Source organism: Petaurus breviceps, unplaced genomic scaffold (assembly GCF_028583685.1).
Source record: "Petaurus breviceps papuanus isolate PSGF00001 unplaced genomic scaffold, PetGlider_PUasm1.0 90825, whole genome shotgun sequence".
NCBI classification, from domain to species: Eukaryota; Metazoa; Chordata; class Mammalia; order Diprotodontia; family Petauridae; genus Petaurus; species Petaurus breviceps.
This window is the reverse complement of record NW_027187353.1, coordinates 6,149,245-6,173,946: the sequence shown is the minus strand read 5'-3', so window position 1 is coordinate 6,173,946 and position 24,702 is coordinate 6,149,245. Positions and strand designations below refer to the sequence as shown.

The 24,702-nt window shown below is 43.8% G+C and overlaps 1 protein-coding gene across 1 annotated transcript in view; it reads left to right on the top strand.

Moving 5' to 3' along the window:
* Positions 1 to 684: 684 nt before the first annotated feature.
* Positions 685 to 24,702, top strand: part of CD276 (CD276 molecule) — a 48,573-nt gene continuing 24,555 nt past the window's right edge. Inside the window, exon 1 of the mRNA XM_069071208.1 lies at positions 685 to 1,044. The gene's annotated coding sequence lies outside the window, so the exon portion shown is untranslated. The remainder of the gene's footprint in view (positions 1,045 to 24,702) is intronic.

Here is a 24,702-nt window from a genome sequence, read left to right as displayed (position 1 = left end):
ATAAAAACCAGACGCGGGAGGTGGGTGGGGGCGGCACAGTCAGCTCTACTCCTGCTCCTAGGGCGGAACAAGAAGAGTTGGAGATCTCTTCCATGGGCCAGGGAAGGAAGATCAGCTGAGGTGAAGCGTGCTGGGAGTTGAGATTAGCCCCAGCCCTTCAGGTTGGCATTGTCCAGGCTGGGGCAGGGACCTCTCCACTCTCATCCCAAGAACAGCAGAGCTGCCGCTCTCAGGTTGGGGTGGCTGGCCAGGTTTTCAGCCTTTTCCCAGGGGACATCATGCTTATCCCATTTCCTCCCTTAGCCAGGGAGTGTCTCAGGCTTGGGGGCTCTAGCCAGGAGAGAGAATCCAGCCTCCGAGCCACTCCGTTTCTGGGCCTGCGGGGGCTGACGATGACATCATTCCCAGCTGGCTTTCCGAGTCTTGGATACTGTATTGATCTGATTATATGCCCCTTCGAAAAATGAGATTTCATTGAAAGAAAAAAAAAGTCCATAATTTTACAATGAAAAACACACCGATTATAGAAAGTTTTCAACTTTTGTACGAGGCAGCTTTGGGGGTGGAGGTGGGGGTGAGGCAGTGAGGTGGGCATGGGGAAGGGAAAAATGCGCCCCATACTCTGACTAATATGGTACTTCCCCCCAGCCGTGGCAGCCCAGTCCCCCCACCCCTTCCAGTCCCCCCGTTCTCCCCGCCCTCCCTGGGAGAGCCTGCCCGAGACCGCCAGCAGCCCAGCTTCCTGGGTCAGCACTAGCCTGGCCCAGCCCAGCCTCTCCTGCTCGGTCCCTCCATTCATGTCTTGACCGCAGCTGGCCCGGGATCGGTCCCCCACTTCCAGGACTCGGCCTGGCAGCTGAAGATGTCGGCGGCTTCCCTAGCTCCAGCTCCCTCTCCAGACTCCCCATAGAGAAGAGGTCGGACCCTTCGAGGATCTGAGTGCAGCTGGACTGGACCTCGCCTGGGCCCCCGGGAGCCCTTCGGGAAGCGGCTCGGGGCTGCTGCTGCTGCTTAGGAGGGAGGAGGAGGTTGAGGAGAGAGAGCGTAAGTGCCCTCGCGGCTTTTGTTGGCTCTGGCCGGGACTGGCGGGGAGGGGGCGGGTGCCTGGAGCTGGTGAGGCTCTGGGGGAAGGGGAATGGCCCGGGCGGGAGCGGGGCGGGAGTGCTTTTGTTCCCAAGCGTGCCCTGGCCTTGGAGCCCTCCCGCCAGCCCTCCTGGCAAGGCTCGGGAGCTGACCCCAGACAAAAAGTTGGCAGTTGTAGCTTTTGTTCTAGTCCAGGAGAAGGGAGGAGAATTGGCTCGGGGTTCCCTTCTCACTCTCTGCATTCCTACTTCCTCCCCCTACCCACATGCACTGAGACTGTCGGGGACCGAGGAACACAGACGTCCAGACAGAGGGACATTGGCACGCACGCACGCACCACACACACACGCACACACACACACTACCCAGATCTTCACCAGTCACATTGGTGCACACCCTGTAAACATAGGTACTCTCGATTGTAGGATTGCTGATTATATGGTAGGCAGATTATAAGGGGGTTGTCTGAGTCATCTCTACCTTGCAACTTACCCCCAGTGTGTCTTGGCAGTGAAGTACAGGGTCTGCTCAGCACCTGCCTCTGATTTCACTTCCCACTTTCTACTCCAACTTAAAGAGACCCTCTGTCTCTGATTCTTTTTCCCCGCTTTCTACCCCCAACCCAAAGGGTCCTTCTCACCCCTAAGCCTAATTCTTTCCTTTTCTCCTGGATCCCTAATTTCATGAGTTCTGTTTTGTATGTGTGGAGTATATAATTTATATGGTTCTGATTCTGGGTCCCTAGGAGTTGAGAGGGAAGAGGAGTGATCACAACGGACTCTGGGGAGGACCACGAGGGCTTCTGAATGGTGGTGGGACTGGACCTGGGTCTTAAAGGATGGGGAGGATTTGGACAAGGGGCTCCTTTTGGGACTATTCTGGGCAGCTGGAAGTGTGGGCTTGTGGGACAGCTTGTGCTGAGGCATGAAAACGGAAATTGACAGGGTATGTGAAGGGACAGTGAGGAGAATGGTCTGGAAGGAGAGGAGGATGTATTTGAGGAGAAGCAGATAATTGTGGATGAAGAGAAAACAGACTGTAATCAGAGGTTGCATAAGGAGGTAGGGGAGAGAAAGAAACGGGCACACACACACACACACACACACACACACACACGCCTGGCAGTCCTGGATTTGAAAGCTATGATGAGCTTGAGGTAAGATGGGGAAGTTCTGGGCTGGCTGGTTGGGGACAGGAGACAGACACTAAGTGGAAATGATCAGTCTCTTGAATCACTCTGGCTGGAACTTTTAAACTACAGTTAATTTTTGATTCACTCCTCTTAATAACTATCCACAGTGAAGTTTCAGCAGCCATTGACAGGTTGATTACTAGAATAAGATTTTATCTATAACCAGCCTCATTAATTGATGCTTCTCTAATTAGAATAGGATAAAATTCAGAGGTGAAAGAGACTATCTAGTCCAGTGTGTCTTAACCTATTCTTTGTCACCAGATGCCTTTGGCAGAGGATGGTAAAGCACGCAGATCCCTTCTCAGAATCATGTTTAAATGCATACAATGAAATAGGTGGATTTAAAAGGAAGTCAATGACATTGAATAAAGATGTCATCCCCCCCCCATAAGTTCATGGACCCTCTGAAATTCATTTGTGGACCCCTCCCAGGTTAAAAAAAACTCCTGACATATAGTCTGGATCCTTCAGAAGTGAAAAACAAGGTTTAAAAAGAAGAGGAACTTTAAAAGTATTTTATTTCATTAAATATTTCCCAATTAACATTCATTTTTGAAAATTTTGAGGTACAGATTCTCTCCCTCCTGTGACTCCCCTCACTACTGGAGAAGGCAATCAATATGATATCAATTACACATGTGAAGTCCTACAAAACATATTAGCCATGTTGCAAAAGAAAACATACAAGAAAACAAGAAAAATTTAAAAAGCTTTAAAAAAGTATGCTTCATTCTCCACTCAGAGAAAAGGAGGAATTTGTAATAATACAGCTATGGAGACAAGTTTTCCTTTATTCTATCTATAGAGAGGATTCAATAAGCAAATCTTTTTTTTTTTTTGTCCCAACCTGTTATTTCACTGACTCCTAGCATGGAGTCTCCCTTGACCAATGCAGGTGTAAGATCTCTTCTGCAATTTAGTCTTTGACAGTTTCCTAAAGGCACTAAAAGGTTCAGTGACTTTCCCAGAGTCACTTACCAAGTTTATATTTGAAGCTGGATTTCAAATCAGGTGTTCCTGATGCTGAAACCAGCTCTCTGTGCTAGGCTGATTCTCTAAGCAAATCAATATGTAAATAATACAAAGAGCTCATGTGATTCTGAAACACTCATCCATCCTCCCAGTAACCCCCTGAGATAGGCGGGGCAGGCATTTGGATCTTTGGGTTACAGATCATATGCTTGGAATTTAGAGCTGGAAGAGGCCTTAAAGGTCATTTAGACAACCCCTTATGTTACAGATGTGGAAACTGAAGTCCAGAAAGACTTTAAGCCCAAGATCGTTGTTATCACTTTGGTCATTTTTCAGTCACGTCTCTCACTCCATGACCCTATTTGGGGTTTTCTTGGCAAAGATACTGGAGTGGTTTGCCTTTTCCTTCTTCAGTTCATTTTACAGATGAGGAAACTGAGGCAAACAGCATTAAGTGACTTGCCCAGGGTCAAAAAGCTGGGAAGTATCTGAGTTTGGATTTGAATTCAGGTTTTCCTGACTTCAGGCTTGGTGATCTATCTACTGTACCTAGCTGCCCAAGCCCAAGATTACACAGGGAATAAAATAGCAGAGCAGGGATTTGAACTTGGGTCATGTGACTCCCAAGTTCAACACTCTTTACACTGTACCCCAGTTCTTCCTGAAAGCTCACAGGGTCAAAGATTTAGAGTTAAAAGGGACATTAGCGGTCATCTGGTCATCTAGAAAATCTGAGGCCCAGAGACACTAAGTGATTTGCCCAAAGTCACAAAGGTAAAAAAAAAAATTATGCATCATGCATAAATTATGGATCTGAATTCAGGAAGACTTGAGTTCAAATCCAGCCTCAGACACTTGCTAGCTGTGTGACCCTGGGCAAGTCACTTAACCCTATTTGTTCAGTTTCCTTATCTGTTAAGTGAGCAGCAGAAGGAAATGGCAAAGCACTCCAGTATCTTTGCCAAGCAAAACCCATTGGAGTCATGATGTGACTGAAATAACTGAACAACAACAAAACTTTCTAATTGAGCTCCAGTGGTCCACCCCAAGATGAAGAGTCTAAGCCAGGGGCGGGGAACCTGTGACCTCAAGGCCACATGTATCCTTCTAGGTCCTCAGGTGGTCTTTAATTAAGTCCAAGTTTTACAAACAAATCCTTTTGTTAAGGGGATTGTTCTGTAAAGTTTAGATTTAGTCAAAGGCCTGCACTTGAGGACCTAGAGGGCCACATGTGGCCCTGAGGCTACAGGTTCCCCAGCCCTGGTCTAGGCTCCTTTGGTTAGGATTTGAGCCTTAGGTACAACGCTCTTTCTTCACACTAAGTGGCCTCTCCAGGCAAGATTGCTGATGTAATCCATGTGATTTACCTGAGTACCTGAAAGACATGATTTAAATGCTGGGAGCCCTTCCTCCAGTGCAGCTGGCAAACTTTCCACAATATAAAAAGCTTGGACTTAAGTTTCTGAGGATGGAAAAGAAGTGAGCTCCATGAGACCAGCCCCATGCTGAGCTTCCCTGTGTGTAGCTAGACCTGTGCTTGGAGAGGGGAGGTGTCACTGTCCCCATAGGATGTGTCAGAGCTGGCATCCTCCTGGCACAGGCAAGCAGAATCCACACTCTGGAGAGTGTGTCTGACATGGGGGGCTACCAGAAGAGCATAGAATGAGGACTGAAAAACAAATGGGGATGCTATTGAGTGCTGCAGTCGTCTGTTCATTAAATCAGGGCCCTGGGACTCTTTTTGGAACCTTCTTCAGAAGTCAGTTACTTCAAAGTCATTTCTATAAAGCAATGCTTTACTTATATAGTTAAGTCTTCCTCATGCCATGGCCAGGTTTACTCTGTTACCTGTGCCCCAGGGTATATGTGAAAAGATGGATATTTGGATGTAGGGAGTCTAAACCTTCCTCCTGGACTGGACTAGACTGGGTTCAACTGATCTCTGAGTGAAGCCTGAGGCTTCTTACACTAAAATGCATATTTGTTGTTGTATTTAAATATATATTTATAAATATATTTTTATATTTATAATTTATATAATAGAAAAATAATATATAATATAATATAAAAATACAATTAAAAATAATATATTTTATATTTATATAAATATATCATATATAAATATATGTACATATTTAAAAATATATATGTATTTAACTGCCCCATTCTCCCCCACACATACTCATATCCAACTTAATGAAGCCCGTCCCTTTCACCAAGGTCTAACTGATGTCAAGAAGCTTTTTCTGACTTTTCCTATATGATTCTCCACTTTCATCTCCTCCCCCAGGTAAAAATGATTTCTTCTTCCTCAAATTTTTCCTAATACTTTGGCTGGACCTGACCTTTCCCTATGTCACATTTGCCTTATATTTTACTGATATGTGTACATATCCTATGTCCCATTTGGATTGTAAACTCCCTGAGAGCAGGATTTGTATAATAGAATCGTAGATTTAGAGCTGGAAGTGACTCTGAACCCTCTGGTCCAACTCCTTTTTATAAATGAGAACACTGAAGTACAGGGGGGTTAAGTTACACTGTTAAAATTAAGGTCACAGAACTAATAAGTGTCTGAGGTGGGATTTGAACCCAAGTCTTTCTGGCTCTATCCTCTGTGCCATGTTCTCCCTCCACTACTCCAATGCCTCATTATGGCAGTTTCTTGAAAACAATAGCTTCAAGCCAAATGTCAGAAAGATTTTGAGTCTGGGCCTAGTGTCTGAGGACCAGCCTAGCTAAGTTCAACAGTGTCAGCACCAGCAGGGTGGACACCAGGTGATGATTTTTTTTGGTCCCTGAAACTCTTAAAGTCCATCTACAAAATCACGGAGCCCTGTCAGTAAAGGGAACATCTAAACCAATCACTGCTCTCATAGGACACGTCATAGCTGGCATCCTCCTGGCACAGACATGCAGAATCCATACTGCAAGAGAGTGTGTCTGACAGGGGGAGCGATCAGAGGAGGACATGAGTGGGGGGCTGAAAAACATCTACTTTTTTTTGAGACTTTGGCTTATCAACTAGTTGAATTCAGAGGAAATGAAATCATAGATGTTTAAAGTATAGAAGTGCTTGTAGTCTTGTAGGGGGAGTACAGATGAATAGGATTGGGGAAGAATTATGAGTGTACACAGATAACTTTGTCATAACTCACATTCCTCAGCCTCACAGAATTTTAGATTTGGAGGGGACCTAAGATTCCAGGTAATACAATCTTTGTATCATGCCAAGTTGGTGTTTCTATTCATACCAAGTGACCCCATTTGGGTTTTTTTTGGCAAAGATACTGGAGTGGTTTGCCATTTCCTTCTCTAGCTCATCTTACAGATGAGGAAACTGAGGCAAACAGGTTAAGTGACTTGCCCAGGGTCACACAGCTAGGAAGTGTCTGAGGTCAGATTTGAACTCAGGAAGATGAGTCTTCCTCATTCCAGGCCTGGTACTCTATCCACTGTGCCACCTAGCTGCCCTAACAGCAATAACCATTTGTATCATGCCAAATTTCTCCTCAAAATAAAGGCCCACTTTTTAAACACTAGTTTTCCTCCTGTGATGTTGAATGGCCTGAGTCATAGAAGAGCCATAATCTCTGAAAGGTTGAAATTTAGAGTCCCCCAAAGGGCATGGTGGCCTTGAGCGGTCTGTAACACTTTGTCCATGAGAAGATACTGGGGAGAAGTGGCATAAAAGATGTCATGTGAGACTCTATGACTAGAAAAGAGATGGGCCAGTCACCTGGCCAGACTGGCATAATTCATGGATAGCCTGGGGTATCCACCAATGTCAAGAGAAGTGGAGGAAAGCTTTTTTCTTGGGTTTCCTCCTAGGACAAATAGGATGTTAGAGATGCAAGAGCCCTCATAAATCATCTGGTACAACCATCTCATCTTATACAGGAACCCGAGGTCAAGAGATCGGTCACACATGTGTCCTAGCTGGGATTCGAAACCAAGTCTTCTGACTTTCGACTATGTTCCTTCCACTGTTCCACAACCACCTCTTGGGGTCAAAGTTTCTGTTCCTCTTCAGGCTTCCCCTTTCCCCCTCCATACAACCCCCCTCCCACTTCCATTTTCATCAATCGCTCTATTCTCTCTCCATCTGTCTCCAGACCCCTGTGGTTTAGGCTGTTGGCTAGCTCCTGGGTTGGTGCACAGAGGCCATATTCATCCCTCCTGCTGCTTTCAGGTGCTAAAAGTTTTTGCCTTTGGGGTCCTAGCAAAGGGAAGCTGGATGGAGAGAGAAAGACACTCATTTTTCTTTTGGAGGAGGCAATATGGGAGAGTACTGGGTCAGAGAATCTAGATTCAGGTTCCAGCTCTGCTACTTCTTAATTATATAACTTTGGGCAGATTCTTTCCTCTCTCTGGGCATCACTTTGCACATCTGTAAAATAAGTCAATTGGACGGATGGTCTCTAAGATACTTCCCAGATCCAAGTTCAATAATCCTGTAACAACAAGCTGTGGAGGGCAAGGGAAAAGGTGCTATTACTTCACAGGGAAACTAGTATTTAGGATTGAGCAGAATCTGTTTAAGGAGTTTATTGTTTCTTGAGTTTGTCTAGGTCTGGGGATAGGGATGGTACTCCCACTAGGTCCTTTGATGGGGAAATGAGCAGAAGGGCCCTGACTTCTTGCACTGGGTCTATGCTCCTAGGCACAGCTGGGCTGAGGACTTATCTGATTGCATTTGGATGCTGCCTTCAGGGTGGGGCGGGAAGGGAGGGATATTCAGGGAATTCTGGCCTGAGTCCAGTGGGGATTAGTCAGATCATATGATGGGTATGAAGCTTTCTCCAGTCAGACCATGTGATAGGACTGTGTCTTCCCCCAAGTTTTGGGTTATGTCCAGGTAGAGCCATAACAAAAGCTTGGGGCTCAGACCAGCCTATTGCTTCCCTGTCTGAATTTCCTGCTCTAGGGAGATGAGGAGCTGGGAGCCCATCTGGGGCTTTTGAGGGGACCATTGGTATACACAGCACACATCAGTATAGGACTTCTCTCACCCCCTAACAACAGGAGCCCATCATGAAGATTTTAGGTACCTTCAGCTCCTTCCCTTGGAAAAAGGTCTCATGGGGGTAGAATTCCTTTGACGACAATAACCAGAGTTCCTTTTAGGGGCATTGTGCCCTCTTCTGAAAGGCAGAAATGGCACAGAGCAAAAGGATTGGGTTTGGGGTCAGAGATCCTGGGTTCAAATCTTACTTCTTTTACTGTATATCCTTAGGCACCACTTTGGCTAATGGTTTCCATATCTGGAAAATGAGAAAGTTGGATTAGACGGCCCCTCCAGTCCCTTTCAGATCTGAATCTATGTTCCTATGATATTCCTTCCTCTACTTTCCAGTATGACCAACCCTATTCCATCCCACCAGCTGAGTGAAGCCTGGCATAGTACAATGCAAAGGAGAAAGGGAATCAGAAGGTTCCAAGTTCTAGTCCAGATTTTATCCTTCATTGGCCTTGGGGAAGCTTCTTTCTCTCCATGTCCTCCTTTGTAAAAGTCAGGTGAGGGCAGCGAGGTGGAGCAGTGGACAGCACACTGGGCCTGGAGTCAGGAAGACCTGAATTCAAATGTGGCCTCAGACACTTAATAGTTGTGTGATCTTGGGAAAGTCACTCAACCCTGTTTGTCTCGGTTTCCTCATCTGTTGAATGAGAGGGTTGGATTAGATACTCTCTAAGTTTTCTCCAAATTCTAAACCTGTGATCCTGTGATTTCAGTGTCTGCTGCTAAGCTATAAAGGGAAGCCTGGTTAGAAGGTGTGTGTGTATGCATGTGTATGTTATATGTGTGTTTGTGTTTTGTGGTGCGTGGTTGTGTGTAGGGGGGTAAAAGTGACAGATGGGGTCTTTCATCCCCATTGCCAAGAGGGTGTGTTGTCATGCAGTTAAGACAGCACTAGACAGAAGAACCTTAGCCCAGAGTGGATCAAGAATGTGCTGACAGACAGTTGGAGAGGACTGAGCAGCTCTGTGCATGAGTGGACTGATGTGGTTGAGGAAAATTATCACAGACCTTTAAGATTCTGTAGATTTCAGAAGTCATCTGATCAACCCTCCCATGAACAGAGTCCCTGCTTTGATGACATCTCAAAAAATGGTTAGCCAACTTCTGACCTAAGTGAGGTGGGACCCATCACCTGCAAAGGCATCCTCTTCCCCTTTCCCCCCTCTTTTACAAATTAAATTTTGTTTTTTGAGCTAACAATAATCTCTTGCTCTCCTTCCCACCATTCCATCTCTGTTGGGAAAAAGAAAAAGAAAACCCTTGTAATAAATATGCCCAGACAAGCAAAATGCATCCCCACATCGACCATATAAAAAAAAAATGCGTGTCGCCTGCACACTGTCCATTATCTCTGTCTCTGGAGCTGGGATAGTATGGTTCATCATGTGTCTTCCAGAATCACAGCTGGGTCATTATGTTGATCAGAATTCTGAAATCTTTCTAATTTGTTTGTCTTTACGATGATGTTATTATATAAATTGTTCTCTTGGTTTGCTCACTTTACCCTGCATCTATTCATACAAGTCTTCATCATTTCTTAGTGCACAAAAGTATCCCATGACATTCATACGTTGTGCTTTGTTCATTCCATGGTTGACAGGCAAACTCTTAGTTATATAAATATTTTTGTACACATGAGTCCATTTCATTTTTCTTTGGTCTCTTTGGAGTATAGGCCTTGTAGTGGTCTTGCTAGGTCAAAGGCCATGCATAATTTAATAACTCTTTGGGAATAGTTCTAAATTACTTTCCAGAACGGTAAAACCAATTTACAACTCTACCAACAGTACACTAATGTACTTGTCTTCCCGCAGCTGCTTCAGCCTTTGTCCTTTTGTTGATATTATCAATCTGACGGGTATGAGGTGGGACCTTAGGGTTGCTTTAATTTGCCTTCTCTAATTTTTGATATTGGGTGCATTTTTTCATACGGCCATAGATAACTTGGATCTCTTCCTCTGAAAACTATCAGTTCACATCCCTAGCCTCTTGCACTTTTGTACAACTCTAATTACTAGAGAGATTTTTCTTCTATTGAGCTGAAATCTGCCTTTCTATAACTTCATCTACTACATCTACCTGTTGGGGCCAAACAGAACAAGTCTATTCTCTCTTAAATATGACCATCCATGATATACTTGTAGATAGCTGTCACTTTCTAAGTCTTTTTAAGGCTAATGGTCTCATTCTTTCAACTGATCCTCAAATACCATGAACGACAATCCCTTCACCATCCTGGTTGCCCTCCTCTGGACATTCTCATGCTTATCAATTTCTTTCTTTTTTTTTTAAATGTAGCATTCAGGACAGGGCACAATTCTCCAGACTAGGTTAGAGTACAGTGGGACTATCCCCTCCTTGAGCCAAGGAGATGTCGTCTCAGGAGTCTAAGCCTCAGACACTTACTAGCTGTGTGACCCTGGGTGACTCACTTACCCCTGTTTACCTCAGTTTCCTCATCTGTAAAATGGGGGCAATAGTAGCACCCTACTTCTCAGAGCTGTTGTGAGGGTCAACACATGACATAATAATTGTAAAGTGCTTAGCACAGTGTCTGGCCCATGGTAAGTACTATATAAATGTTAGCTGTTACTATTAGTATTAATCCTTTTCCATGTGATTAGTCTTCAGATACCTGACAACACCCACAGTGTCCCAGTAAATCTTCCCTTCTCCCAGTTAAACATCCTCAGGTCCTTCAGTCGATTCCTTTATTGCATTAATTTAAAATCTCTATCCATCCTGGTCTCCTTCATCTAGATGATTTCCTATTTATCAATATCCATCTTAAAGTGTGGCAACTGACATGGACCATAGTAGTCAGGGGTGTCCTGATCTGGGCAGAGTAAATACAGCGGGAAGACAACTCTGCCTGCTTCAGACGAAGCTTCCGTACAAGCAGTCAAGGCTCTCATTTGCTCCTGGGTCACTCTGTTGATCTGCGTTGAGCTTAGAGTTCACGCCCTCCTCTTCTGTCACATCTATCCCATTCTGTCCTCATGCAGGTGATTTTTTGAAATCCAAGTATAAGACTTTGCATTTGTCCTTATTAAATTTCACCCAACTGGTTTGGCCTTTTGTTCTAGCCCATTGATTCTAGTAGATCCTATCATCCACTGTGTTCTCAGATCTCACAGTATTACCTGAGATTCTATAAACTTAGTAACTATACAATCTAAGCCTTTTCCCAAGTCATTAATAAAAACATCGAACAGAAAAGGGCCGTGTATGGAGCCTTGTTTCACTTTGTCAGAGACAGCCCTCCGGATTGATTTCCATCCATTAATTACCACTGTTTGGACATCGTTATTGAACAAATTCTAAATTCACCAAACTGTACTATTATTCAGCCTATAACTCTCCATTTTGCCCATAAAGATCCAGTGAAAATCTTGTCAGACAAATTGTAGAAATCAGGCACTCAGTGTCAATGGAATTACCCTGATCAATTTAATGACCCTGTCAAGAAAGGAAATGAGATTAGTGTGGCATGGCTTGTTCTCGATGGACCCATGCTCGATTCTATTGATCCTTGGCTCTCTTTCTAGCCACTTACAAACCAGTGCTTGAAGAATGTTGCCTAGAATTCCACCAAGAATTAACATCAAGTCCGCTGGCCTGTAGTTTGGAGAATTGACCTTCCAATTTTTGAAAATCAAAGAAAGGCTTGCCTTTCTACAGTCTTACAGTACCTTTCTTGTTTTTCCTAATTCTTTAAGAATCAATGACAGTAGTTCAGCAATCACATTCATCAGTCTTTGGCTTTTCCTCCCCCAGTATCAGCTTCAATTCAATTTGATTCATTTCAACAGAATTGGCCTCAAGGAATTTGCATTTTATTGGGAGCAGAGGTTCAGATGAGAGATAACATGTATAGTGGAAAAAGCTAGGGACATAGAATTAGGACAATCCTACCTCTGAAACTTGCTCTGTATGTGATAACAAATTTGTCTTTCTCAACACCAGTTTCCTTATCTATAAAATGGGAGTACTGATAGGAACCTCACAGATTATCTTTCTACTATCATAGGTCAGTATCAGTTGGAATTGTAACTTGTAGCCCAGTGCCCACACGCTCTGGAGGCTGATTCCAAATTAGTATCTCTTGACTTGTTATGCCCTGTCCCATGGTTTATTTTATGATAGTTCAGCATGTAGCTTGTATTTAAGTTTCATGGATGTCGGAACCAATGTCCCCAGCTCCTGCAAAGCAGTGAGATCATTTCATCCTATAGATGACACAGAAAGCCCTTGTAAAGGATTTGCAAGAGCCATAAACAAATGCAGACCATATATAGGGACTCAGGGTAGCCCATAAACAGAGACAGAATTCTTCTTCTCTGGTTAGTCTTCCCAAGCTGCCCTGGACTTGGGACTACCTCTAGTCTTGGACTGCCTAGGAAGGGAGATGCACATGGGCCTGCTTCAGTGTTCCAACATTTTAGTGAGTCCTTCTTTCTTTTTTTTTTTTTTAATAAATTAATTTTTTCTGAGGGCAAATGGGGTTAAATGACTTGCCCAAAGTCACATGGCTAGTAATTGTGTCAAGTGTCTGAGACTGGATTTGAACTCAGGTCCTCCTGACTCCAGGGCCAGTGCTCTATTCACTGTGCCACCTAGCCATCCCTAAATTAATTTTTTAATTTTTAGTTTTCAACATTCACTTCCATAAATTTTAAATTTTCTCTGCCCCCTTCCCTTTCCCCCTAGACAGCATGCAATCTGATATAGGCTCTATATATACATTCTTATTAAACATATTTTCACATTAATCAAGAAGAATATAGAAGTATAGAAGAATTAGAACTAATGGGAGGAACCATGAGAAAGAATAAACAAAACCAAAAAAGGAGAGCAAATAGTATGCTTTGACCTGCATTCAGACTCCATATTTCTTTCTCTGGATGTGGATGGCATTTTCCATCATGAGTTTTTCGAAGTTGTTTTAGATCCTTGCATTGCTGAGAAAGAACTAAGTCTAACAAACTCAGTCATTGCACAATGTGGCTGTTCCTGTGTACAATGTTTTCTTGGTTCTGCTCACTTCACTCAGCATCAGTTCATTTAAGTCTTTCCAGGTTTTCCTGAAGTCTTCCTGTTCATTGTTTCTTATAGCACAATAGTATTCCATTACATTCATATACCACAACAGCCATTCCCCAACTGATGGGCATCCCCTCAATTTCCAGTTCTTGGTCACCACTAAAAGAACTGCTATGAATGTTTTTGTACATGTGGATCCTTTTCCCATTTTTATGATCTCTTTGGAATAGAGCCCTAGAAGTGGTATTTCTGGGTCAAAGGGTATGCACATTTTTATGACCCTTTGGGTATAGTTCCAAATTGCTCTCCAGAATGGTTGGATCAGTTCACAACTCTACCAACAATGAACTAGTGTTCCAGTTTCCCCACATCTTCTCCATCATTTGTCATTTTCCTGTTTTGTCATGTTAGCCAGTCTGATAGGTGTGAGGTGTACCTAAGAGTTGTTTTGATTTGCATTTCTCTAATGAGTAGTGATTTAGAGCATTTTTCATATGACTATAGATATCCTTAATTTCTTCCTCTGTAAACTTCTTGTTAACATCCTTTGACCATTTATCAATTGGAGAATGACACGTATTCTTATAAGTGTGACTCAGTTCTCTCTATATTTTAGAAATAAGGCCTTTATCAGAGACACTGGTCGTAAAAGTTCTTTTCCATTTTTCTGCTTCCCTCCTAATCTTTGTTGCATTGGCTTTGTTTGTGCAAAAACTCTTCAATTTAATGTAGTCAAAATTATCCATTTTGCATTACATAATGTTCTCTATCTCTTGTTTTGTCATAAATTCCTCCGTTGTTCATAAATCTGATAGGTAAACTATTCCTTGCTCTCCTAATTTGCTTATAGTATCAAACTTTATATCTAAATCATGTACCCATATGGACTTTATTTTGGTATACAGAGTAAGACATTGGTCTATGCCCAGTTTTTGCCAAACTATTTTCCAATTTTCTCAGCAGTTTTTGTCAAATAATGAGTTCTTATCCCAGAAGCTGAGGTCTTTGAGTTTATCCGACAGTAGATTACTACCATTATTGACTACTGTCCACCACTCTGTTTCTTAGCCATGACCAAGTAGTTTTGATGATTGCTGCTTTATAATACAATTTAAGATGTGGTATGACTAGGCCATCTTCTCCAGCATTTCTTTTCATTAATTCCCTTGATGCTCTGGACCTTTTGTTCTTCCAACTTTGTTATGGTTTTTTCTAGCTCTATAAAAGAATTTTTTGGTAATTTGATGGGTAAAGCACTGAATAAGTAAGTTAATTTAGGCAGATCTGTCATTTTTATTATATTAGCTTGGCCTACCCACGAACAACGGATGTTTTTCCAGTTATTTAGATCTGACTTTATTTGTGTGAAAAAGCGTTTTGTAATTATGTTCATGTAGTTCCTGGGTTTGTTTTGGCAGGTAGACTCCCAAATATTTTATAATGTCTAAAGTCACTTTAAATGGAATTTCTCTTTCTATCCCTTGCTGTTAGGCTTGGTTAGTAATATATAGAAATGCTGATGATTTATGTGGGTTTATTTTATATCCTGCAACTTTGCTAAAGTTGTTTATTATTGTGAGTCCTTCTTTCATCTGACAAGGGTGGTTTTCCAGTCAGGATCCCAATGGGCTCACCTCCAGAGCCCTTCAGAGACAGACAGATATTCAGTTTTTTTATACTACTGAAGGCTTAGCTTCCCCTTTGCCATTGGACCCACACCTAACAATTCACTGTAAGAGTACAAAGTCCAGACTTGTTCCTCCATATGGATGATTTGTATGGACACATTTGCCTCTGCCAGGTGGCTCTACTGAAAGGATCTTAGGGGTGGAGAAACCTGCCCTTCTCTCCCTCCCTCCTGCTTCACTCTCAGGATCTCTTCAGGTAAAAGGAGATAATGGGGAAAAAACAAACAAACCCTAGTTTCTCTGACAGGAAGTCAAGCCTACCACTGCACCTCGAAGGCAGTTTCCATCAGTGAAATCCATCGGTATATTCTCAATAGGAATATACAATAAAAAAAATGCCACACAAGGCTCAGCAGGTAAGCACATCAAATTGGTGGGGGGAACTTCCTCGATCAACCCCCCCCTACACATGATACATGTAAAACCTGCCACATACACATCAACCTCCAGTAAGTCAAATCTCCATTATCTGAGTAGAATTTTCCCTCTTGTACAGCATAGTAATTGCTATGTATTTAAAAAAAAATGCAAACTCATTTCTCAGTCTTTCAGCAAAACATAATTGAAGAGATAGATCAGCTTCTGCACCAAAAATGATCTAATGCCTCCCAGAGCCAGCTAGCTCGGACCTTGACATTTCCCACTATTTTATTTCCTCTAAGGCTGGTCTGCACCATTTGGGTGTGGGTAATTGAGGACTGCTTATAGGTATATGTTAGAAGCCACCATCTACCCCTCCTCTCTACCCAGTTTGGCTAGTTTAAGGATTAAGGAGGGTTCTGAGAAAGGAAGCCTGCTGAAGATGCTGGGAAAACCCTGGCTCCACCCTGATCTTTTTATTGCCTTTGGGGAAGATAATGCTTTCAGCCTGACTCACCCGGAAAACGTTTGGGGAAGAGAGAATGGATTTATTTTATTAGGTGGGATCCCAGAGCTTGAAGGCAGCCCTGGAAAACCAAGGGCCACAGCTGATTCATCCTTGGGGAAGACAGACAACAATTGTGGTTTCCCCAGGAGATCCCAGTGGGACTAACTCCAGAACCCTCAGGACGGAATTCCCCTAAGAAATGGAAACTTAGTCCTTGATCCTGACTTGGCAAATGAGAGGCTATTTCATTTCATTATTTTGTTACCTAACATTTACACAGGTTTTCAAGGCAAGTTATAGCTGTCTTCTCATTTGATCCTTACTCAGTCTGTCAGATAGATGCTATCGTTATCCCATTATGCAGATGAGGAAACTGAGGCAAAAAGAGGTTAGGTAACTAGCCCGTGGTTAAGCAACTAGTAAGTGTCGGAGGAAGGATTTGAACTCAGGTTCTTCTGACTCCAGCTCCAGAACTCTATATGCTGAATGATCTCCCTGCCTCAGCTGTTTTGTGTATAACATCACACAGTCCAAAAATCTCATTTCCATGATCATTAATCCCATCTCTTCCATGATCCCAGAGCTCTTACTTATGGATTGTATGACTGTAGGGAAGTTTCTTAACCTCTCTGGGCCTTGGTTTCCTTTTCTGTAACATGAGGGCTTTGGTCTTGATGATCTCTGAGGTTTCTTCTAGCTCTGACATTCCATGTTCCAATGTCTCTTCCAGGGCTAAGTATTTGTGTCTGTGTTCCACCATTCTATGCTCTGTGGCCTCTTCCAGTCCCATGCCCTGAAGGAGATGCCTCTCTGCCCCGGGGGACCTTTTAGACTGGGGGGCTGGAGTAGAGAGGAGGAAGAAGGGAGGTTAGACAGTGGATACTCCTAAGAGGTTTTTGTCTGAAGGGACACTGCACAGAGAGCTCTGAAGTCCCTTCCTATTCAAAAACATGTTTTCTCTGGAAGTTTGTCTCTTCCTTACTGCACAAAACTCTTGATCCCCTGAGACCCTGGTGTCAGTAGTGATCCCCAATCACTTAAGTAGTTAATTGGGTCACAGAGCCTTGCTGATGAGCCTTTCCAACCTTGTCAAGGAATCACAAAACCTCTTGGTTGGAAAAGATCTTGTTCAATGGGTAGCTGAACAATGCACTCTTCATCATACCTAGTAACTTACCATGAAGACCCTCCCGGGAGGTAGAACCTATTATTTCCCATTCCATTTTAAGAAATCTGTAACCAAGGGTGTATTAGTAAAATGTTTAATAACTGGCTTCCTGGGTGGGGTGGGGAGATATATTCTCCATAGCCTTTTAAGTTAATCGGTATTGGTAACATTTTCTCCCTCTCTTTATTAAATCTAGACCAGGGATGGAGAACCTGTGGCCTGGAGGCCACATATGGCCCCCTAGCTCCTCAAGTGCAACCCTTCGGCTGAATCCAAACTTCACAGAACATATCCCCTTAACAAAAATTTGGACTCAGTCACAAGGCTACACCCAGGGACCTAGAAGGCCACACCCAGGGACCTAGAAGGCCACATGTCCCACCACTGATAGACATGGGAAAAAAACCAATTAAGCCCTGATAGCATTTTCTGATGTCTGAGGTTTCAGTGCTCATGCTGAAAATTTAGCAACTGGCTCCAAGCTGGTGTGAGCTGGCTCCAGCACACCCCTAGCTATAATGGTCAGGAAGTTTTTCCTTATACTTTCTTCTCTGCAAGTCCCCTAGCACCAAAGAGAATGACCCTAATCCCTCTTCATTACAGCCCTGATTGGACCTGAGGGGTCCCTGTTGTTGGTGTTCAGTCATGTCTGTGACCCCATTTGGAGTTTTATTGGCAAAGATGCTGTAATGCTTTGCCATTTCCTGCTGCTCATTTTACAGATGAGGAAATTGAGGCAAACAGGGTTCAATGCCTTGCCCAGGGTCACACAGCTAGTAGTGTCTGAGGTCGGATTTGAACTCAGGTCTTCCTGACTCCAGGCCCAGGGCTCTATCCACAGTGCCACCTAGCTCTCCTATAAGAGTTCTGTAGGACCGACCTAAAAGTCACATTATTGTTACCAGCCTCTGATGACCAGATGAGAGACTGGGAAGTGGAGGGGCACACTGGTGGGTGAGCATGGAAGGAAAATGCTTAGGGGAGAGAAAGTTCCTATAGTTCCCAGATTTCAGCAGCTGTGGGAAGCCTGGCTCTGTGGGAGTCACACATGGCTCCCTTTTCAGAAGCTCTAATTTGACAGAGGAAGCAGAACACTGGATCTCAGAAACCACTTAAATGGAGGAGAGGGGACATGCATTTGGCCATAGAGAGCATGCCCATTAAGAAGCATAATTTGTACTCTGCCCAAGTCTGGGACACCCCAGGATATGTGCTGCACCTCTAAAGTGAGACTCCCTTAGGAGAAAAAAATACATATAAGCACACATTGAAAAATCACACCAAATATAGGCTGCACTTGGGTTTTATATAAGCCATATTTGGGGGAAAAAAAAGCATGGCCTATTTTCAGACCAATGGAGTACTAATTTCAGTTCTGTGGAACTTAGCTGCATTCTGGTAGGGAGGGGTCAGGAGTGGAAGTGCTGGGAGGAACAGGGTGGCTGGGGCATAGGGGATTAAGCTGGGGGAGCCTTCCTATCCTTAGGGGGAGGGCTGGGGCTTAGAGGACTCCATTATCATTAACCCTGACTTGATATTTCTAATCACCAGGCAGTTCTGGTTCCACATGGGCTGTGAACCCCTGGGAAGAGGTGAACTAACTGGGGGGGGGCATTGCTGGTTGCCATGGCTCAGGTCAAAGTCAACGGGGGTTTTCAATAGACTGTCACAGAATGGTCGACCCTCCCTCAGTCAAATGAGGCAGTATTTATGAAGCTCTTTGCACAGTGCCTGGTACACAGCAAAGGCTTGTCAATAGGGGCTTGCTCCCTTTCCTCCCCTGCTCCCATTCCCCTCTTCTGCCCTAGTAGTTCTTGACCTTTCATGGAGGGAGACAGGTTGGATCTAGCTTTCAAAGGCATCAGCAGTTGCAAGTTCATAGAACCATAGCCTCCTAGCCTGTAACTAGAAAGCCTTATAGGCTGGACTAGCCCTAGATAATGTTTTCCAACCTCTTGGTACTACAGATAAGGACTCTGAAGCCCAGAGAAAAGGCATTTCTTACTCAGGGCCATATAGCCAGTTAGTGGAATTGCATTTAGGGTGAGGATTTCTCTAGCTAAAGGGGGCATGAACCTAGACTTTTCATCAGTCAATCAATCCATCAACCAGTTTTTAGACAATGCTTCGACAGAGACAGAATGAGGAGATCTGGGCCTGGTCCCTTAGGCAGAGATATTACTCATTGTCCCTGTTTTTTGTTGGACATAGGGCATCACCCTACAGTGGCAGGCACAGCTTTTCTAAGCAAGCCTTTTCTTCACTGCCCATTTCCCCTCTCCTCCCCCCCCCCCCACCCCCCCCATCCTTCATCTCACAGTAATCTGACTGGAGTGACCGCTCTGGATGCACTGTATGGGGAGGGTTTAGCTGGGGAGGCCTCCCAAGAGACTGGGTGCCCTGCGTTGTCCTGTTATTTCTTGGTAGCTTAGTTATCACTTTGGGCAATTCCAGCTGTTCCTTTATGATCTCTCTCTTTTACTACATATCCAGATCTTTCTCCAGTGTCCCATGACCTCCATCATATTTTTACACATGGTTTACGTGCCATCGTCAATAGTGTGTTATGGCCTACTTATACCAACCAGGCTTATTTCCAGGGATCTTTAGGTCAGCTGTATTATTTATTTTTCTGAGATTCTGCTGTTCCATGATTCATAGCTATATAACATCACCAGAAGAATGCATTAGTGTTTATTTATTTTTTTAAAGATAATAGTTTTGTATTAAGAAACACCTTGGAATTTCTGAAAGTTCTGCCCAGTTTTCTAAATGCAGTCTTGTTCTCCTCTTCCTGTACAATTCTGGGCCTAGCTCACTTTCCCAGTGCCATGTCCATCCAAGATACATATCCTGATGGCTCAATTCAATGGGTTTCCTGTCTTACTGTAAGTCATATTTCTAAACAACATGCATTCTTCATCCACTTGTTTTTTTCCAGTGTGAAATGGCAGGCCAGATCTCTTCTGAGTAACCATGGATGTCAGGGATGAGGCCCTATAGTGCCCTGGGGCTTCATGCAGAAAGCAAAATGTCATCCATAAAAAGGGGCACTTGGAGAACAGAACTGTACATTATTAGGAAGATTAAGCTGACAGCATGTGTAGGATGACTCGGAGTGAAGGAGAACCTGGAGGTGGGGAGAACAGTGAGGAGTAAAGCAGGCTGAGATGATGAAGGCTTCTGCTGGGGTGGGGACTGTGTGGATGGATGATGGATGGATGGATAGATAGATGGATGGATGGATAGATAGATGGATGGATAGATGGATGGATAGATAGATAGATAGATAGATAGATAGATAGATAGTAGATAGGTAGATAGATAGTAGATAGGTAGATAGGTGGGTGGGTGGGTGGGTGGATGGATGGATGGACGGATGGACAGATGGGTGATACTGCTGCTGCTGATGATACAGAGGCAGCATGGTATAAGTGTTTAGACAATCAGTTTCAGAGACAAGAAGATCTGTGTTCAAGACCTGCTTCTGCTACATGCTGGCTATGTTGGTAAATCACTTCACTTTTCAGTTAACCCTCAGCAACCCTGTGTGGGACAAGAACGACCCTTGCCCAAAATCCAAATAAGCAGATATCTCCAAGTAGAGACAGGAAGGATTTATTTAATCACTTCTTGCAAGAAGCATGGTTTCAATACTAGAGGCAGTCTTAGTAGAAGAGGCAAAATACAAAATGCAAAGCTTGGTTATTTACCCAAAGGACCACCCCTTCCCTCCCTCCCTTGTCCTGTCCTGTTCCCATTAATTAGGAACTGAGGTGCACAATCCTAACCGAAAAAATTTGTGGGCGTTGCAGGTGAAATGTCAGTAATATCAAAAAGCAGAGGGTACATTGGCCGTGAAAACAGACAAAATATGTCATCAGTATCAACTTAGATATGAGAAAAGATAAATGTTCTCCCAATATCAATATAGATATGAATGCAGACAATATTTTGTGAATCATGGGGATTTTAGGACATGGTGACCTGCCCGGAGTTCTGCAACAGGAGTTCCAATTTTATATTTGTACAGGTTAGATGGTGGTCAGTGGAAACAAGTCTGGAACATTTGGGCCTGCGGTTAAATTTGCAGGGTCTGTGCTGTCCCCTCTTACGCATTAGCTAAGCTTAGCAAAAACTTCAACTTATGACCAGGGAAGAAGGCAAGGGTCCCAGGCTCCCAGCCCAGGTTACTAAATCTCTGGTACTTTATTACAATACTGTTCAGATTTCTGTAATGTTACCTGAGAAGTCTTCACTTTTATTCCATTCAACCCCAAGGTTACAGGTGGCAGAGAAATATTCATTTGTATTGGAGGAGGGAGTTTTTCATCTGAGAGTTACCTATACTAATGAAACCTCAGGTCTAGGGCCTACTAACAATTATAATACATGACATTTATATAGCACTCTAAGGTTTGAAATTTGACTTTCTGCATTATCTTTATCAGGAGTTTTTAACTTTTTTTTGTGTCGAAGACTCCTTTGGTCATTTGGTGAAACTATGGATCCTTTTCTGTAATACTCTGTTAAATGCATAAAATACATGGGATTATAAAGGAAACCAATTTTGTTGAAATTAAATTAATCAAAATATTAAAAAGTTCACAGATCCCTAGGTTAAGAACCCTTGATCTGTATGCACAATGCTTGACTCCTGGTAAGTACTTAATAAATTATCCCTCTGTGTCTGTCTGTCTGTATCTATCTATCTATCATCTCTTGGTGAGAGATAATAATTCTTAGAGGTAAGAGCCAGTTGACATTATTGTTTCCATCTTTTATCTGAGAAAAGTGTGGCTTTTAGAGGTTGTGACTAATCATGCAGCTAGTAAGTTGGGGGGACAAAATATTGCCCACGTCCCTTGGTATTCCAAGTCTATCTTTCTTTTCCCTATACCACTCTGCCCCTCTGGATCTGAGTGATGTGTGTGAAAGGCATTGTAGAGTAAGATGGGGCTGGGATTGGTGATTGGGTTGAGGAGGGAGAAGCTTGAAGGAAGAGGGAAGAACCAAAAGGTATTGTCTGAGACTCAGTCTGTTTATCTAAGATACAATCTAGGCGGTTCCTTGCTCAACCCTGGGGAGAAAGGGGGATCTAGGGATGCCTGGGAGGGAATCCTAGAGGAAATAGCAGCTTCTCCTCCACTCTCTGGTGGTCCCTTGTCAGGCAGGATGTGGTGTCAGGCAAGGAAACAGTCATGAATGGAGAGGGAGAGACCGCTGGCTTGAATGTTTCGGCAGCATCCGGCATTTGCACAGGAGGTGTCCAGGGAGGAAGTGGGCTGGTGATTGGGCCTTCCGGCCTTGGCCACCTGGCCTTCAAGCTGGCCCCTCAGATTCTAAGTTGATTTCAGCTGAATCAGCCCCTCAGGCTCCATGCCCACGTGCTTAGTATTAATGGGCGCTTATCAGTATTGATCTCTGTTGATTGGTAGCAGTCCCTAGTTATTTGCTTTAATATGCAGATGGGTATCCCTATTTAGGAGAAGAGCAGTTCCTGCCTGGTGTCATTTCATCCCTGCTCTGGGGGACTGAGAATAGCTTTCAGATCCCTGGCATCCGCATCGAGGTGGGTGCAGCGGCTTGAGGGCTGGACGTGGAGTTAGGGTAGACCTGAGTTCAAATCCAGCCTCTGACACTCAGTAGCTGTGTGACCCTAGGCATTTCACTTAATCTCTTCCTGCTTCAGTTTCTTCTTTGGTAAACTGTGGACAGCACCTACCTGCCAGGATTGTTGTGAAGATGAAAATGGGATGAAACCTTAAGGTGATTTATTCTTATTATCACCCAAATACAGCAAACAGCTTGGGGCTTGGAACTAGGAAGCTGCATTCTCTTCCTATCTTTATCCTTGACTTGCTTTCTGACCTTGAGAAAAGATCTTTCCTCCCTTTCCCTGAGCCCCTTGGGGGGCGGACCATGGTGGTGTCGGTGGGAGACTGTAGGATATGGTTTCTGTCCTCAGCCCTTGGTCCAGAGGTTCAGGTCAGACCAGAGAGAAGAACCCAGAGCCCTCTGGAGGCAAGATTCTGGGACTGATGAATGACAGCCCTCAGCTTCACTGACCAATCTAGACTTACTGGTCCCTGATCCCATTCATCCATCACAACCAATTCTTGACCAGCTTTCGGGGAAGTAGCTTTTAATATTCTTTTATTATTTCCCTTCTGGACGAGAGCCGGATGTCATTAAAGCAGGGGAAATAGGTAGCTTCCTCTCCTTCTAGCTCCTTTGGATAGCTTTGGAGGGGAACGGGAGTCTTCCTTCCTTCTCCTTCCTCTATCCCTAAGCCTCTCCCAGAAGCTGCTGTGGTGTGGCGTGTGTGTGTGTGTGTGTGTGTGTGTGTCCCTGTCCCTCATGGGTTTTGCTTACTTGGTGGTGTAGTGCAAAGAGTTACTCTACTGAAAGTTAGGAGACCTGGGTTCTGCTTCAAGCCTTGTCACCACCTAACTGTGCGGTTTTGGGCAAACCCCTTTACCACTCTGGGCCTCAGTGCCCTCATCTGTAAAATGGGGGAGTTGAATTAGCTCACTTCCAAAGTCCCATCCACCTTCTGACATTCTGATCAGATACCGCCACTCTCTGAAGCTTTCTATGATCATCCCACCTAGAAATGATTCCTTCCCCCACCCTTGGCCTTGGAACTATTGGCTTCATAATCTCTAGATCTGGAATCGACACTAATGATTGTTTAATCTGATTGCTTTATTTTGCAGTTGAGGAAGCAGGCCCTGAGGAAGTTAAGCGGCTCATTTGCCGAAGGTCACACAGGTGACTTTGAATAACAAAGCTCAGATTTGAATCTGGGCCCTCTGCATCTAGCCTGCTCTCCTTTGGATTTAGCAACAGCCGAACTCCTCCCGTTCTACTTATTTGTGCATATGTGACTTCTGGCAAGTCACCTTCACCTCCCTCTACCTCAGTTTACGTTTGTAAAATGAAGATGACAGCCTCCTATTTTCCAGGCTGGTTGGTAGGCTCCAGTGAGGTCATCTATGTGATCTAAAGTTCTGTGTCACCATCAATGATAGTCATCATTCTTCTTCTAGAATGGAAACGTCTTGAGGGTTGGCACAGGGTTGTTCTTCCTTTGTGTATTACTAGCACCAACACAGTAGATTCTTTAAAAAAAAATTGTTTTAAAATCTTTTCTTATAACGAACTTAACCAACACAAAACATTTTACTATAACAAAGCACATAGACTCAACAGATGTTTGTTTTATTGTTATAATTGTGCTGGTCTGTGGTTTGTGTGAGAGGGTAGAATTATAAAATAATGAGGGGCGGCTAGGTAGCCCAATGAGTAAGAGCGCCCGCCTCGGCGTCCAGGAGGAGCCGAATTGGTTCTGGCCTCAGATACTTAACACCCACACTAAAAAACTGGCCGTGTAACCTTGGGCAAGTTACTTAACCCCAATTGCTTTAAAAAAATAAAATAAAATAATGATTCTGTTTTGACAACAAATATAAAAAAACTGCTATGTTCGAATGTGTTGTCTCCTTCACAAACAGTCCCCCTGGAAGGCCATGCCCTGTTTGTCAGAAAACTAGCCTTGTTATTAAATTATTATGCCTTTTAAGAGTATACTTGTTTTCTGGATGTCTAGTGTATAGTGTGTGTGTGTGTGTGTGTGTGTGTGTGTGTGTGTGTGTGTGTGTG